Here is a 17,365-nt window from a genome sequence, read left to right as displayed (position 1 = left end):
TGGAGGGGGCACCGCACATGGCTAAAAGATCAACTTGTATGTTTATGGGGTCACCCTGGCCACGTATATAAAGGAGGGGAGGGAAGAGGTGGCCGGCCCAAGGGGGGCGCGCCAGGTGTGGGGAATCCTACTAGGACTCCCTAGTCCAAATAGGATTCCCCTCCTCTTTCCTATTCCTAGTAGGAGAAGGAGGGAAGGAGAAGGAAAGGGGGGCGCCCCCCAACCCTAACCCAATTCGGATTGGGCTTGGGGGGGGGGCACCACTCCTTGGCCTTCCTCCTCTATTCCACCACTAGGGCCATGAGGCCCAATAACTTCCTGGGGGGGTCCGGTAACCCTCGGTATTCTGAAAATCATCAGAAACGACCCGAGCCATTCCAGTGTCCGAATGTAACCTTCCAATATATTAATCTTTATGTATCGACCATTTTGAGACTCCTTGTCATGTCCGTGATCTCATCCGGGACTCCGAACAACCTTCGGTCATCAAATCACATAACTCATAATACAAATCATCATCAAACGTTAAGCGTGCGGACCCTATGGGTTTGAGAACTATGTAGACATGACCGAGACACATCTCCGGTCAATAACCAATAGCGAAACCTCGATGCTCATATTGGTTCCTACATATTCTACGAAGATCTTTATCGGTCAAACCGCATAACAACATACGTTGTTCCCTTTGTCATCGGTATGTTACTTGCCCGAGATTCGGTCATCGGTATCATCATACCTAGTTCAATCTTGTCACCGGCAAGTCTCTTTACTCGTTCAATCACGTGAATACAGCTGTCTCGTGAGAGAGGCTTGGTGTTCATCATGTTTTTCTCGTGAGAGAGGCTTAGTCAAGGGGTCTGCAACATTCAGATTCGTATGTATCTTGCAAATCTCTATGTCTCCCTCCTTGACTTGATCGCGGATGGAATTGAAGCATCTCTTGATGTGCTTGCTTCTCTTGTGAAATCTGGATTCCTTTGCCAAGGCAATTGCACCAGTATTGTCAAAAAAGATTTTCATTGGACCCGATGCACTAGGTATTACACCTAGATCAGATATGAACTCCTTCATCCAGACTCCTTCATTTGCTGCTTCGGAAGCAGCTATGTACTCCGCTTCACACGTCGATCCCTCTACGACGCTTTTCTTAGTACTACACCAACTGACAGCTCCACCATTCAATAAAAGTATGTATCCGGTTTGTGACTTAGAGTCATCCGGATTAGTGTCAAAGCTAGCATCAATGTAACCGTTTACGACGAGCTATTTGCCACCTCCATAAACGAGAAACGTATCCTTAGTCCTTTTCAGGTATTTCAGTATGTTCTTGACCGCTGTCCAGTGATCCACTCCTGGATTACTTTGGTACCTCCCTGCTAAACTAATAGCAAGGCACACATCAGGTCTGGTACACAGCATTGCATACATGATAGAACCTATGGCTGAGGCATAGGTGATGACTTTCATTTTCTCTCCATCTTATGCAGTGGTCGGGCATTGAGTCGGACTCAATTTCACACCTTGTAACACAGGCAAGAACCCTTTCTTTGACTGATCCATTTTGAACTTCTTCAAAACTTTATCAAGGTATGTGCTTTGTGAAAGTCCAATTAAGCGTCTTGATCTATCTATATAGATCTTGATGCCCAATATATAAGCAGCTTCACCGAGGTCTTTCATTGAAAAATTCTTATTCAAGTATCCTTTTATGCTATTCAGAAATTCAGTATCATTTCCGATCAACAATATGTCATCCACATATAATATCAAAAATGCTACGGAGATCCCACTCACTTTCTTGTAAATACAGGCTTCTCCAAAAGTCTGTATAAAACCATATGCTTTGATCACACTATCAAAGCGTATATTCCAACTCCGAGAGGCTGGCACCAGTCCATAAATGGATCGCTGGAGCTCGCACACTTTGTTAGCACCTTTAGGATCGACAAAACCTTCTGGTTGCAACATATACAACTCTTCTTTGAGATATCCATTAAGGAATGCAATTTTGACATCCATTTGCCAAATTTCATAATCATAAAATGCGGCAATTGCTAACATGATTCAGACAGACTTAAGCATCACTACGGGTGAGAAGGTCTCATCGTAGTCAACTCCTTGAACTTGTCAAAAACCTTTCGTAACAAGTCGAGCTTTATAGACAGTAACATTATCGTCAGCGTCAGTCTTCTTCTTGAAGATCCATTTATTCTCTATGGCTTGCCGATCATCGGGCAATTCAAACAAAGTCCACACTTTGATCTCATACATGGATCCCATCTCAGATTTCATGGCCTCATGCCATTTTGCGTAATCTGGGCTCATCATCGCCTCCTCATAGTTCGTAGGTTCGCCATGGTCAAGTAACATGACCTCCATAATAGGATTACTGTACCACTCTGGTGCAGATCTTACTTTGATTGTGCTACGAGGTTCAGTAGTAACTTGATCAGAAGTTTCATGATCATCATCATTAGCTTCCTCCATAATTGGTGTAGGAACCACTAGAACTGATTTTTGTGACGAACTACTTTCCAATAAGGGAGTAGGTACAATTACCTCATCAAGTTCTATTTTCCTCCCACTCACTTCTTTCAAGAGAAACTCCTTCTCTAAAAAGGATCCTTTCTTAGCAGTGAATATCTTGACTTCGGATCTATGATAGAAGGTGTACTCAACAGTCTCTTTTGGGTATCCTATGAAGACACATTTCTCCGATTTGGGTTCGAGCTTATCAGGTTGAAGCTTTTTCACATAAGCATTGTAGCCCCAACTTTAAGAAACGACAACCTGGGTTTCTTGTCAAACCACAGTTCATATGATGCCATCTCAATGGATTTTGATGGTGCCCTATTTAACGTGAATGCAGCCGTCTCTAAAGCATAACCCCAAAACGATAGCGGTAAATCAGTAAGAGACATCATAGATCACACCATATCTAATAAAGTGCGGTTACGACATTCGGACACACCATTACGCTGTGGTGTTCCAGGTGGCGTGAGTTGCGAAAATATTCCGCATTGTTTAAAATGAAGACCAAACTCATAACTCAAATATTCACCTCCACGAAAAAACCGTAGAAACTTAATTTTCTTGTTATGATGATTTTCCACTTCAGTATGAAATTCTTTGAACTTTTCAAATGTTTCAGACTTATGTTTCATCAAGTAGACATACCCATATCTGCTCAAATCATCTGTGAAGGTCAGAAAATAACGATACCTACCACGAGCATCAACACTCATCGGACCGCATACATCAGTATGTATTATTTCCAATAAGTCTGTTGCTTGTTCCATTGTTCCGGAGAACGGAATCTTAGTCATCTTGCCCATGAGGCATGGTTCGTAAGCATCAAGTGATTCCAAAAGCCCATTAACATGGAGTTTCTTCATGCTCTTTACACCAATATAACCTAACCGGTAGTGCCACAAATAAGTTGCACTATCATTATTAAACTTATATCTTTTGGCTTCAATACTATGAATATGCGTATCACTACTATCAAGATTTAGTAAAAATAGACCACTCATCAAGGGTGCATGACCATAAAATATATTACTCATATAAATAGAACAACCATTATTCTTCGGTTCAAATGAATAACCGTCTCGCATCAAACAAGATCTAGATATAATGTTCATGCTTAACGCTGGCACCAAATAACAATTATTCAGGTCTAAAACTAATCTCGAAGGTAGATGTAGAGTTAGCGTGCCGACGGCGATCACATCGACTTTGGAACCATTTCCCATGCGCATCGTCACCTTGTCCTTAGCCAATCTTCGTCACCTTGTCCTTAGCCAATCTTCGCTTAATCCGTAGCCCCTGTTTTGAGTGGCAAATATTAGCAACAGAACCAGTACCAAATACCCAGGCGCTACTGTGAGCATTAGTAAGGTACACATCAATAACATGTATATCAAATATACCTTTCACTTTGCCATCCTTCTTACCCGCCAAATACTTGGGGCAGTTCCGCTTCCAGTGACCAGTCCCTTTGAAGTAGAAGCACTTAGTCTCAAGCTTGGGTCCAGACTTGGGCTTCTTCACCTGAGCAGCAACTTGCTTGCCATTATTTTTAAAGTTCCCCTTCTTTCCTTTGCCCTTCTTCTTGAAACTACTAGTCTTGTTGACCATCAACACTTGATGCTCCTTCATGATTTCTACCTCTGCAACTTTTAGCATCGTGAAGAGCTAGAGAATTGTCTTGTCCATCCCTTGCATATTGTAGTTCATCATGAAGCTTTTGTAGCTTGGTGGTAGTGATTGAAGAACTCTGTCAATGACACTATCAGCCATAAGATTAACTCCCAGCCGAGTCAAGTGATTGTGGTACCCAGACATTCTGTGTATGTGCTCACTGACAGAACTATTCTCCTCCATTATGCAGCTGTAAAACTTATTGGAGACTTCATATCTCTCAATCCGAGCATTTTCTTAAAAAATTAACTTCAACTCCTGGAACATCTCATATGCTCCATGACATTTGAAACATCGTTGAAGTCCCGGTTCTAAGCCGTAAAGCATGGCACGTTGAACTATCGAGTAGTCATCAACTTTGCTCTGCCAGGTGTCATAACATCTAGAGTTGCTCCGGCAGCGGGTTTGGCACCTAGCGGTGCTTCCAGGACGTAATTCTTCTGTGCAGCAATGAGGATAATCCTCAAGTTACAGACCCAGTCCGTGTAGTTGCTACCATCATATTTGAACTTAGCTTTCTCTAGGAACGCATTAAAATTCAACGGATCAACAACACGGGCCATTTATCTACAATAACATAGACATGCATAATACTATCAAGTACTAAGTTCATCATAAATTAAAGTTCAATTAATCATATTACTTAAGAGTTAAGAACTCCCACTTAAATAGACATCCCTCTAATCATCTAAGTGATCATGTGATCCATATCAACAAAATCATGTCCGATCATCACGTGAGATGGAGTAGTTTTCAATGGTGAACATCACTATGTTGATCATATCTACTATATGATTCATGCTTGACCTTTCGGTCTTAGTGTTCCGAGGCCATATCTGCATATGCTAGGCTCGTCAAGTTTAACCCGAGTATTCTGCATTTGCAAAACTAGCTTACACCCATTTTATGTGAATGTAGAGATTATCACACCCGATCATCACGTGGTGTCTCGGCACGACGAACTGTAGCAATGGTGCATACTCAGGGAGAACGCTTGTACCTTGAAATTTAGTGAGAGGTCATCTTATAATGCTACCGTCGAACTAAGCAAAATAAGATGCATAAAGGATAAACATCACATGCAATCAAATAAGTGATATGATATGGCCATCATCATCTTGTGCCTTTGATCTCCATCTCCAAAGCACCGTCATGATCACCATCGTCACCAGCTTGACACCTTGATCTCCATCGAAGCATCATTGTCGTCTCGCCAACTATTGCTTCTATGACTATTGCTACCACTTAGTGATAAAATAAAGCAATTACATGGCGATTGCATTTCATACAATAAAACGACAACCATATGGCTCCTGCCAGTTGCCGACAACTGTTAAAAATATGATCATCTCATACAACAATTTATATAATCACGTCTGGACCATATCACATCACAACATGCCCTGCAAAACAAGTTAGACGTCCTCTACTTTGTTGTTGCAAGTTTTACGTGGCTGCTACGGGCTTAGCAAGAACCATTCTTACCTACAGCATAAAAACCACAACGTGGTATACTGATTGCTTTTTGATCTTCAGAAAGAACCCTGTTCATTGAATCTGATTCAACTAAAGTTGGAGAAACTGACACCCGCCAGCCACCTATGGGTAAAGCACGTCGGTAGAACCAGTCTCATGAACGCGGTCATGTGATGTCGGTCCGGGCCGCTTCATCCAACAATACCGCCGAATCAAGAAGCAACTAGTGACGACAAGCAATATGTATATACCCACGCCCACAACTCCTTTGTGTTCTACTTGTGCATATAACATCTACGCATATACTTGGCTTGGATGCCACTATTGGGGAATGCAGTATTTCAAAAAATTTCCTACGATCACACAATATCTATCTAGGAGAAGCACTGTTCCCGCTTAGTACAAGTGAAGGCTAGTAAGAGACTGGGAAGCGACCAACTAGAGAGCGACAACAGTCATGAACATGCATTAAGATTAATCAACAATGAGTGCAAGCATGAGTAGGATATAAATCGCCATGAACATAAATATCATGGAGGCTATGTTGATTTTGTTTCAACTACATGCGTGAACATGTGCTAAGTCAAGCCACTCAAATCGTTCAAAGGAGGATACCACCCTATCCTACCACATTACAACCATTTTAATAGCATGTTGGCACGCAAGGTAAACCATTATAAAATCCTAGCAAATTAAGCATGGCATGAGCAACTATAATCTCTAATTGTCATTGCAAACATGTTTCATTCATAATAGGCTGAATCGGGAACGATGAACTATTCATATTTACAAAACAAGATAGGTCGAGTTCATAACAGCTTCTCTCGTCTCATTCAGTCCATCATATATCGTCATTATTGCCTTTCACTCGCATGACCGAATGGTGTAGACAATAATAATAGTGCACGTGCATTGGACTAAGCTGGAATCTGGAAGCATTTAATACAAGGGAGAAGACAAGGTAATATGGGCTCTTGGTTAAATCAACAATAATGCATATGAGAGCCACTCAACATTTTCATCATGGTCTTCTGCTCTCAACCCCCAAAGAATAAGAAAAAAAATAAAACTATTTACATGGGAAAGCTCCCAACAAACAAAACAAGAACAAGAAATCTTTTTGGGTGTTCTTTTAATTGCTACTACTACATGCATGGAAAGTAAACTAGATAAAAGCTACAACTATTTTTTATTTTTTTAAGGCTTTTCAAGCACACAAGAAGAAGGCTTAGAAAAGAAAATAAACTAGCATGGATAGTACAATGAAAAAGTATGAGCACCAACAACTAGAATGAGTGTGTGAACATGAATGTAATGTCGGTGAGAAATACGTACTCCCCCAAGCTTAGGCTTTTGTCCTAAGTGGGTATATGCCCACGGATCGAAGCTACTTTCCCCGGTGTACTTAGGAGGGTCCTTAGGGTGCCACTAGTTGGCGATCTCCTCCTGATCCGTATGATAAACAGACTATCGATAAGGGTCAAGTGGTGGCTCAGGCTCAGGCTCTAGGACTTGTGTCAGCCTCCAGTATGCATAAATGGCCTCTGGCAAGATGAGGTACATGCCTGAAAGTATGTTAAACAAAGAGGGTGCAAGCAAGGTATAATCTCACAGTGAGTTTTATCAAATATCAAATTATACTTAAGCATCTTCTTCTTATTTTTAACAATAAATTCATGTGCTACCATATTCTTATAATCTAGAAAAACAAGGGCAACAACTTTTCCTCTTTCTCATAATGCCTAATAGGTATCTCAAAGTGTTCAGCAAGGCGTTAAGCAAAGATGCCTCCGAAGATGGGGCCCTTTGTACGGTTTAGACTTAATCGTTTAGCAATAATAGCGCCTAGGCTGAAAGTTGTATCACGAAACAAAGCATGGCGCAAAATGACAAGATCAGGAGCACTAAGATTTCCACTGTTCCCGCGACCAATTAAGCATCTACTAGCAAATATCACAAAGTAACGTAGAACAGGAAAATGTATACTAGTAATTCTTGCATCGGAAACTTTCTTCGTTTCCCCTACGACAATTGTATCAATAAACCCATCCACATAACTACGGTGTGGTTCCTCGATGCTGCCCTCAAAGGGTATCTTGCAGACCCGACAAAAACCATGGAGTAACATCTCCTTCACCTCATCATATAAGTGAAACTCCACTAAAGGTGGTGATTTCTTAGCATGGAAATAAAAATTTTGCACGAAAATATTAGTGAGTAGCAGATACTGTTCGCGCTGGTCATGGAGGAAGTCGGTGATGCCTGCATTCTCAGCCAAGTAATAAAAGTCATAGTAAATTCCGGCGGCTCTCAAGAACGCGTCACAAGGCCATTCACACGGGCGAACCTCCACAGTGCGAGGAAGATTGTATTTGGGATTTTTATTCTCCTCATTCTACTTATCCTTCGTGCTTCGGCTCGAAGAGCCCCTCAACAATCTCTTCATCATTTTCTTTTTCTAAAAAAATTCCGAAATTTTAGTGACTCAAATAAAAGTGAACCAAACTCAACAAGATTGATAGCAACTACTCCCACAAGTGCCTAGAGGCTATATCATGCATTAAAACTACTTTTGACCATATAAATTTGACATGCAAGCTCAAGAACAGGGTCCCCTTAGCAGCAAAAATTTGCAATAAATAAAGCACTAGAACAAAAACTAATTGGACCATTGGAGGAGTCACATATTGAAGAATAATCTCCCAAAACAGTTTTGTGAAAGGAACTTTGAGCAAAGAGATTGAAAATGGCAGCAAGATCAGCTAGACCATGGGTTTGAGCTATGGGAGGATGTTTTCTGGAGGAAGACGAAGTGAATGGGTGCTGGAATAAGTGGAGGGGGTCCACGTGGGGCCCATGAGGTAGGGGGCGCGCCCTATGCCCTCGTGGACAAATGGAGCCCCCCCTGGTGTGTTCTCAGCGCTAGAAATTCTTAAATATTCTACAAAAAATCATATTTCATTTTTGGGATGTTTGGAGAACTTTTATTTTCGGGGTATTTTTATTGCAAGGGTAATTCAGAAAACAGACAGGAAATACTATTTTTTTCTTTATTTAATCTAAATAACAGAGAGTAAAAGGAGGGTACAGAGAGTTGTGCTTTCTAACTTCATCCATCTCTTGCTCATCAAAAGCAATCGACTAACAAGGTTTATCAAGTCTTGTTAACAAACTCTTTCCGAATCGCATGAAACCAGAGAATTTTCAAATAACACTAGGTTACCTCAACACGGATACACATGTCCCCAACAATAAGAATATCATATTTCTTCTTGATAGTAGGAAGAGGGAATTCAAAACCTCTAATAGTAATTGTTGAAATTTTTGCAATAGAATTGATACTGTGGACTTGAGGTTGTTTTCTCGGAAAGTGTACCGTATGCTCATTACCATTAACATGAAAAGTGACATTTCCTTTGTTGCAATAAATAACAGCCACTGTAGTATTCAAAAAGGGTCTACCAAGGATAATAGACATACTATCATCCTCGGATCAAGAATAACAAAGTCCATTAAAATAGTAACGTTTGCAACCACAACAGGCACATCCTCACAGATACCGACAGGTATAACAGTTGATTTATCAGCCATTTGCAAAGATATTTCAGGAGGTGTCAACTTATTCAAATCAAGCCTATGATATAAATAGAGAGGCATAACACTAACACCGGCTCCAAGATCACATAAAGCAGTTTTAACATAGTTTCTTTTAATGGAGCATGGTATAGTTGGTACTCCTGGATCTCCTAGTTTCTTAGGTATCCCACCTTTAAAAGTATAATTGGCAAGCATGGTGGAAATTCCAGCTTCCGGTATCTTTCTTTTATTTATAACAATATCTTTCATATACTTAGCATAAAGATTCATTTTAAGTATATCAGTCAAACGCATACGCAAAAAGATAGGTCTAACCATTTTAGCAAAGCGCTCAAAATCCTCATCATCCTTTTTCTTGGATGGTTTAGGAGGAAAATGATGAGGACATCAATACCATTGTTACACCCACAGCCCCTGCTGCTATGCATACTAGACCAATTACTAGATCCCGCGCAAGCCAATTAAATTATTAGGTACTTTCGTTTCTTGGTAATGATTCTAATGTTCATGAGAATATGATGCTGCCTAAATTGGATACATATGTTTTTCTTACAAATGAAGGGCCTAGCATGGATAAGAGGGATGAACACTGGAGCAGGACCAAGCATGGAGATGATGGCATGTGCAAGGGGATCAGAACGGAGTTACAAGTGATGATTTCAGGACTTTGAAGCCACCATAAGGAGTGCATGAAGCCTTGGACGAAATATACAAGATGCCACTTCATAAATTTCGTCTAGAGGCTATTCTAGGTGCTGCGTCACCTTATTATTGGGCCAAGCCCATGTATTTTCAAAATACTTAAGTATGGGATGTTTTTAGAGTCCGTATGTGTGGGAAAACAAGAGTTAGGGTTGGTTTCGGACCCCTCCTCCAAGGGCCACGAAATCCCCCCTCTTTCTCCATATATACAACCCTTAGGGCGTCATTTAGACTTCGGGTTTTGTTTAGATTAAAAGTTCGCCATAGCTGCAACTTCGCGTACTTCGTTTGTGTCCAACGACCAGACCAAGACGCCACAGAACCCCACCTTCATTAATAAAGCTTTCCTCTTTTATTCGCACTATCCAGATTGCAATCTCAGTTTCTTGCTTGTTCTTCATTTGCTCGCAGGAAATAGGCCCTCGTGGTCAGGTTGATCATGCTCCGGCGTGGTCAATAACCCTTGGAAGTTGGTTTAGCGATTGCTAAGGCGCGACATATTCGCACGTTCGTAGTCGGATCATCAAAGTCGAATCCCACAGTAAACGATATCTATCTCATCGAAACATCGGGACACCGTCACCTCTATCAAGTGGTATTAGATTTCTAGGTTGCTCGGTGAGATTTTACAGTTTTTCATAGTTTAGATCGAGTCTGTTCTTCATACCTACAGTCCACGAAAAAGCCAAAAAAATTTAGGGTTAGTTCATCATATCCGAACCAATCTGTGCTTTACATAATCTTTTTAGGGTTTTGCATTGTTGAATTTGCGGTTGCATCGTCGTGTCTAGTTGCTGGTCTTAGTGTCTAGTCCTTTAGAGTTTCGAGTTCTGTTCACAAGTTGTCACGCCGCCGCCGCACCATTGTCATCACCGCTGCCATATACCACCATCGTCATCACCGCTGCCATATACCACCATCGTCATCACCGCTGCCATATACCACCATCGTCATCACCGCTGTCATATACCACCATCGTCATCACCGCTACCATATACCACCATCATCATCACCATTGCCTTTACCACATATCCACCGCCATCACGATAATCCGAGTCCACCTCCATCACCGATTCGCCACCAGTCCGAGTTTCACCGCCCTACATATATCTGCCACCAGTCAGAGTTTCCACTAGATTCATCTCCGCCACCAGTCCGAGTCCATTATTTGTCGTTTTGTTTTAGATTTCCAGATCACGCCATACTCCGAGTCGTGACAGAGTCGGACTCCCCAACTTCCGTGCTACCCGCAGTAGAAAAGTAGTTCCAAATTAAAAAAAAAACTAAGTCTGGAAAATTCTGGCTAGGCAGTTTTTAGACCATTTATAGACTTTTTCAAAAAAATTGTGCGGAGCAAAAAAACGAGGAAAAAGTGGAAAAAAGTGAAAAAAAAATTTAGAGCGTGCTCCTCCCTTTTTTACATGCAGCGCCATGATTTTGTTAGTGTTCTAGGCTCGCGTCTCTAGCACGGTCTAGCCTAGGACCAGCACAGTACTGTCGTTGAGCGTTTATTTAACTTTGCATCTCTAAATTGATTATTGCTGACCCTTTTTGCTACCATATTATAAGCCTTCCCAGCTCCACATACATCTACATCATGCGTTTGACTCTCCCTGGTAATCGCTCTATCCAAGCTTTGAGAGTTTTGACTACGATGGTTGCCGATCACTGCCTGCTGCTGGGTAAGAACTGGTAAGAATTTGAGATTTGCTTGACGGATTTGTGACACCCACCACCACCTCTTGTTAGTAGTCTGTAGGATCATATTCTTGTGTGTTTCTATTGCTGCTAACCATGGCAGGATCACAAGCAGATGAGACTGACTGAGAGAACATGACGAATAAGGAGTTGCATGATAAATTTCAGCAAATGATGAGTGGACAGGTGCAAGATGTACTAAACAGATTTGAAGAGGCCATGGAGAAGATAGATGGCATGGAGAAGACGTTCGAAACAAAGCTCGATAACAAGTTTAATGAATTGCTCGCGTGTCTTCCACCACCACCACCGGCTGCACCTAACGCACCTCTACAACAACAACAACAACAAAAACAACAACAACAACAACAACAACAACAACAACAACAACGACGACGACGACAACGACTACCTCCACGTCGTGAAATAGCCCTCCACCGAGCGAGCCGTGTCCCTCTTGCGCCTGGCCAAACTGTTGGTGTTGCTGTTGATTCTTCTGTGGCTCCTGCTGCTAATGCGGAGGATGATGATTATGTGGGAGATTACGAGGATGAGGTTGGTCAAAATCAGAACTACATGCAACCACCAGCACCACAACCACTAGGTCATCCACATGCAAATAATGGCAATGGTAGGGCTCCCCCTCAGGTACGAGATCATGACCATCTCCCTAAACTGAAATTGAATATTCCACCATTTGAGGGTAGATATGTTCCTGATATATATCTTACTTGGGAGTTAGAAACTGAACAACAATGTACATGTTTACAATATCCTGAGGAGAGACGTTTTCCTGCTGCTGTTTGTGCTTTCACTAGCTTTGCATATGTTTGGTGGCCTGAACATTGTAGATTATATCCTATTCCAGCTACTTGGGCTGCTTTGAAAACTGCTATGCATACTCGTTGGGTTCCACCATATTATCAATGTGAATTACTTCAAAAATTGCAGCGTTTAAGACAAGGTATTTTTTTGTAGAAGAATATTATCAGGAATTACAAACTGGCATGATTAGATGTGGTATTGTTGAGGAGAATGAAGCTATGCTTGCACGTTTTATGGGTGGATTAAATAGAGAGATTCAGACCATTCTAGAGTATAAGGAGTATACTAATATCACTCATTTATTCCATCTTGCTTGTAAAGCTGAACGTGAAGTGCAGGATCGACAGGCATTGGCGCGAACTAACTTTTCTGCAGGTCGATCTTCATCATGGACACAACATGCATCCTCTACTTCGGCTGGACCAGCACCTCCATCAGGTGCCACCTCCAGCCGTGATACAAGAAAGCAGGCACAACCACCACTATCTGTCCAGAGCACACCTGCTGGGCCTGCGCAAAGCTCTTCTTCTTCCAAGGCATCAACAGGGCACACAAATGATATTATTTGTCGTCGTTGTAAGGGAAGAGGACATTTTGCTAGAGAATGCAAATCTCAACGTGTGATGATTGTTACTGAGGATGGTGGGTATGAGTCCGCTAGTGACTATGATGAGGAGACTTTGGCTCTTATTACACATGAAGAACACGGTGGAGATGATTCTGATCATGAGATGCAATACATGGCTGCTGAACATGCTAACAGGTATGAGTGTTTAGTTGCTCAACATGTTTTGAGTGTGCAGGTTACACAAGCTGAGCAGAATCAGAGGCATAATTTGTTTCATACAAAGGGAGTTGTGAAGGAACGTTCTGTTCGCGTCATCATAGATGGAGGGAGCTGCAATAACTTGGCTAGCATGGAGATGGTGGAGAAGCTATCTCTCACCACAAGACCACATCCACATCCTTACTACATCCAATGGTTCAACAACGACGGCAAGGTTAAGGTAACACGTACTGTTCATGTGCATTTTAGTATCTCTACATATGTTGATTATGTTGATTGTGATGTGGTACCTATGCAAGCATGTTCCTTATTACTTGGTAGACCATGGCAATTTGACAAAAATTCTGCACACCATGGTAGAAACAATTAGTATACTCTTGTTCATAAGGATAAAAATATTACTTTTCTTCCCATGACTCCTGATTCCATTTTGAAAGATGATATTAATAGAGTTAATAAAGCAAAACAGGAGAAAAATAAGAGTGACAATCAGATTGTGGCAAAAGAATTTGAGCAACGAATGAAGCCTAATAATAAACCATCTAGTGTTGCTTCTAAAATTAAATTGAGAAGTGCATGTTTACTTGCCACCAAATCTGATATTGATGATCTAGATTTTAGCAAATATTTTTGCTATGCTTTTGTGTGCAAAGAGGCATTATTTTCATTCGCGGACGTGCCTTCCTCTTTGCCTCCTGCTGTCACTAACATTTTGCAGGAGTTCGCTGATGTCTTTCCATAAGACGCGCCACTGGGATTACCACCTATTCGAGGGATTGAGCATCAAATTGACTTAATTCCCGATGCATCATTACCCAACCATGCACCATACCGTACCAATCCAGAGGAGACGAAGGAGATTATGCGTCAAGTACAAGAACTGCTCGACAAAGGTTATATATGCTAATCCCTTAGTCCTTGTGTTGTTCCAATCATTTTAGTGCTGAAAAAGGACGGTACATCACGTATGTGTGTTGATTGTAGAGGCATTAATAATATTACTATTCGTTATCGTCATCCTATTCCTAGGCTAGATGATATGCTTGATGAATTGAGTGACTCTACAATATTGTCCAAAGTTGATTTGCATAGTGGATACCATCAAATTCATATGAAATTGGGAGATGAATGGAAAACAGCATTTAAAACTAAGTTTGGATTATATGAGTGGTTAGTCATGCCTTTTAGGTTAACTAATGCACCTAGTACTTCATGAGATTAATGAACGAAGTTTTACGTGCTTTCATTGGACGATTTGTGGTCGTTTACTTTGATGATATATTAATTTATAGCAAATCTTTGGAGGAACATTTGAAACATTTACGTGCAGTTTTTATTGCTCTATGTGATGCACGTTTGTTTGGTAACCTTGGAAAGTGCACCTTTTGCGCCGACCGAGTATCTTTTCTTGGCTATGTTGTTACTCCACAGGGAATTGAAGTTGATAAAGCCAAGATTGAAGGTATTGAGAGTTGGCCGCAGCCCTAAAACGGTCACACAAGTGAGGAGTTTCCTTGGCCTTGCTGGTTTCTATAGGTGTTTTGTGAGAGATTTCAGCACCATTGCTGCACCTCTCAACAAGCTTACAAAGAAGGATGTTCCTTTTGTTCGGGGTACCACACAGGAAGAAGCCTTCAAGGTATTGAAATATAACTTGACATGCTCCTTTACTCCAACTTCCTGATTTTAATAAGACTTTTGAGCTTGAATGTGATGCTAGTGGAATTGGATTAGGAGGTGTGTTATTACAAGATGGCAAACCTGTTGCATACTTTTCTGAAAAATTTAGTGGGCCTAGTCTGAACTATTCTACTTATGATAAAGAATTATATGCTCTTGTTCAGACCTTAGAAACATGGCAACATTATTGATGGCCCAAGGAATTTGTTATACATTCTGATCATGAATCTTTGAAACACAATTAAAGTCAAGCAAAACTGAACCGTAGACATGCTAAATGGGTTGAATTCATTGCGACTTTCCCTTATATCATTAAACACAAGAAGGGTAAAGAAAATGTTATTCCTGAGGCATTGTCTTGTCATTATACTATGCTTTCACAACTTGACTTTAAAATATTTGGTTTGGAGACCATCAAAGATCAATATGTGCATGATGCTGAATTTAAAGATGTATTGCAGAATTGTATGGAATGGAGAACTTGGACTCAATCCTCATGGTTTATATATGCCTTTTCCTGTACCTAGCGTTCCTTGGGAGGATATATCTATGGACTTTGTTTTAGGTTTACCTCGAACAAAGAAGGGGAGAGATAGCATATTTGTTGTCGTGGATAGATTTTCGAAAATGGCACAATTTATACCATGTCATAAAAGCGATGATGCTGTTAATCTTGCTGATTTTTTCTTTCGTGAAATATATTCGCTTGCATCGTGTGCCAAATACTATTGCTTCAGATCGTGATACTAAATTTCTTAGCCCCTTTTGGAGATGTTTATGGGCTATGTTGGGGACTAAACTGCTTCTTAGTACTACTTGTCACCCCCAAACTGATGGACAAACTGAAGTATTCAATAGAACATTGTCTACTATGCTTAGGGCTGTTTTGAAGAATAATAAGAAAATGTGGGAAGAATGCTTGCCTCATATTTAATTTGCTTATAGTCGTTCATTGCATTCTACTACTAAGGTGTGCCCTTTTGAAATTGTGTATGGTTTCCTACCTCGTGCACCTATTGATTTGTTGCCTCTTCCATCATCGGAGAAGGTTAATTTTGATGCTAAAGAACGCGCTGAATTGATTTTAAAAATGCATGAGTTAACTAAGGAAAACATTGAGCATATGAATGCTAAATATAAACTTGCTAGAGATAAGGGTAGAAAACATGTTGTGTTTGCACCTAGAGATCTTGTTTCATTACATTTGCGTCAGGATAGATTTCCTAATTTGCACAAATCAAAGCTAATGTCACGTGTTGATGGTCCTTATAAGGTGTTAGAGAAAATAAATGATAATGCATATAAACTTGAGCTGCCTGCAGATTTTGGGGTTAGTTCCACTTTTAACATTGCAGATTTGAAGCCTTATTTGGGTGAGGAAGATGAGCTTCCGTCGAGGACGACTTCATTTCAAGAAGGGGAGGATGATGAGGACATCAATACCATTGTTACACCCACATCCCCTGCTGCTATACATACTGGACCAATTACTAGAGCTCGCGCACGCCAATTAAATTATCAGGTACTTTCGTTTCTTGGTAATGATTCTAATGTTCATGATAATATGATGCTGCCTAAATTTGATACATTTGTTTTGCTTACAAATGAAGGGTTTGGCATGGATAAGAGGGATGAACACTGGAGCAAGATCAAGCATGGAGATGATGGCATGCGCAAGGGGATCTAGAACGGAGTTACAAGTGATGATTTCAGGACTTTGAAGCCACCATAAGGAGTGCATGAAGCCTTGGACGAAATATACAAGATGCCACTTCATAAATTTCGTCCAGAGGCTATTCTAGGTGCTGCATCACCTTATTATTGGGCCAGGCCCATGTATTTTCGAAATACTTAAGTATAGGATGTTTTTAGAGTCCGTATGTGTGGGCAAACAAGAGTTAGGGTTGGTTTCGGACCCCTCCTCCAAGGGCCACGAAATTCACTGTGACGCTCGGATAATTAAGCTACAGTAAACCTCCGCTAATGGTGCCACGTCACCTCGGTTACTGTTGATAAACTCGAGCTAGTTCAAAGAAATGATTCAAATTAAAATTTGAAATATAGGCAAACAGTAAATTTTTCAAATATCAAAACTAAAATGTTCGGGTTGTGTCAAATAAATCGTAAGTAATTATGGTGGAGAAACCAAACTTTGGTAAAATGTTTAAAGGCTCTAAAACAATTAAAACAGTAGTGGAAACAACTAAACAGATGCCTATTGAATTTATAAAATGCTAAAACTATTTTATTATGTGTTAAGAATTAACCTCACAGTAGGTTGATAAATACAAATTTAGGCACTAGTGGTAATTTTTATAAAACTAAAAATAAAAGAAACTACAAATAAAAAAAGGAAAGAAAACAAAACTAACAAAGAACAAAAAAAGGAAATAGAAG

The sequence above is a fragment of the Triticum aestivum genome, chromosome 5A, assembly GCF_018294505.1.
Source record: "Triticum aestivum cultivar Chinese Spring chromosome 5A, IWGSC CS RefSeq v2.1, whole genome shotgun sequence".
NCBI classification, from domain to species: Eukaryota; Viridiplantae; Streptophyta; class Magnoliopsida; order Poales; family Poaceae; genus Triticum; species Triticum aestivum.
This window is presented reverse-complemented; position numbering follows the sequence as displayed.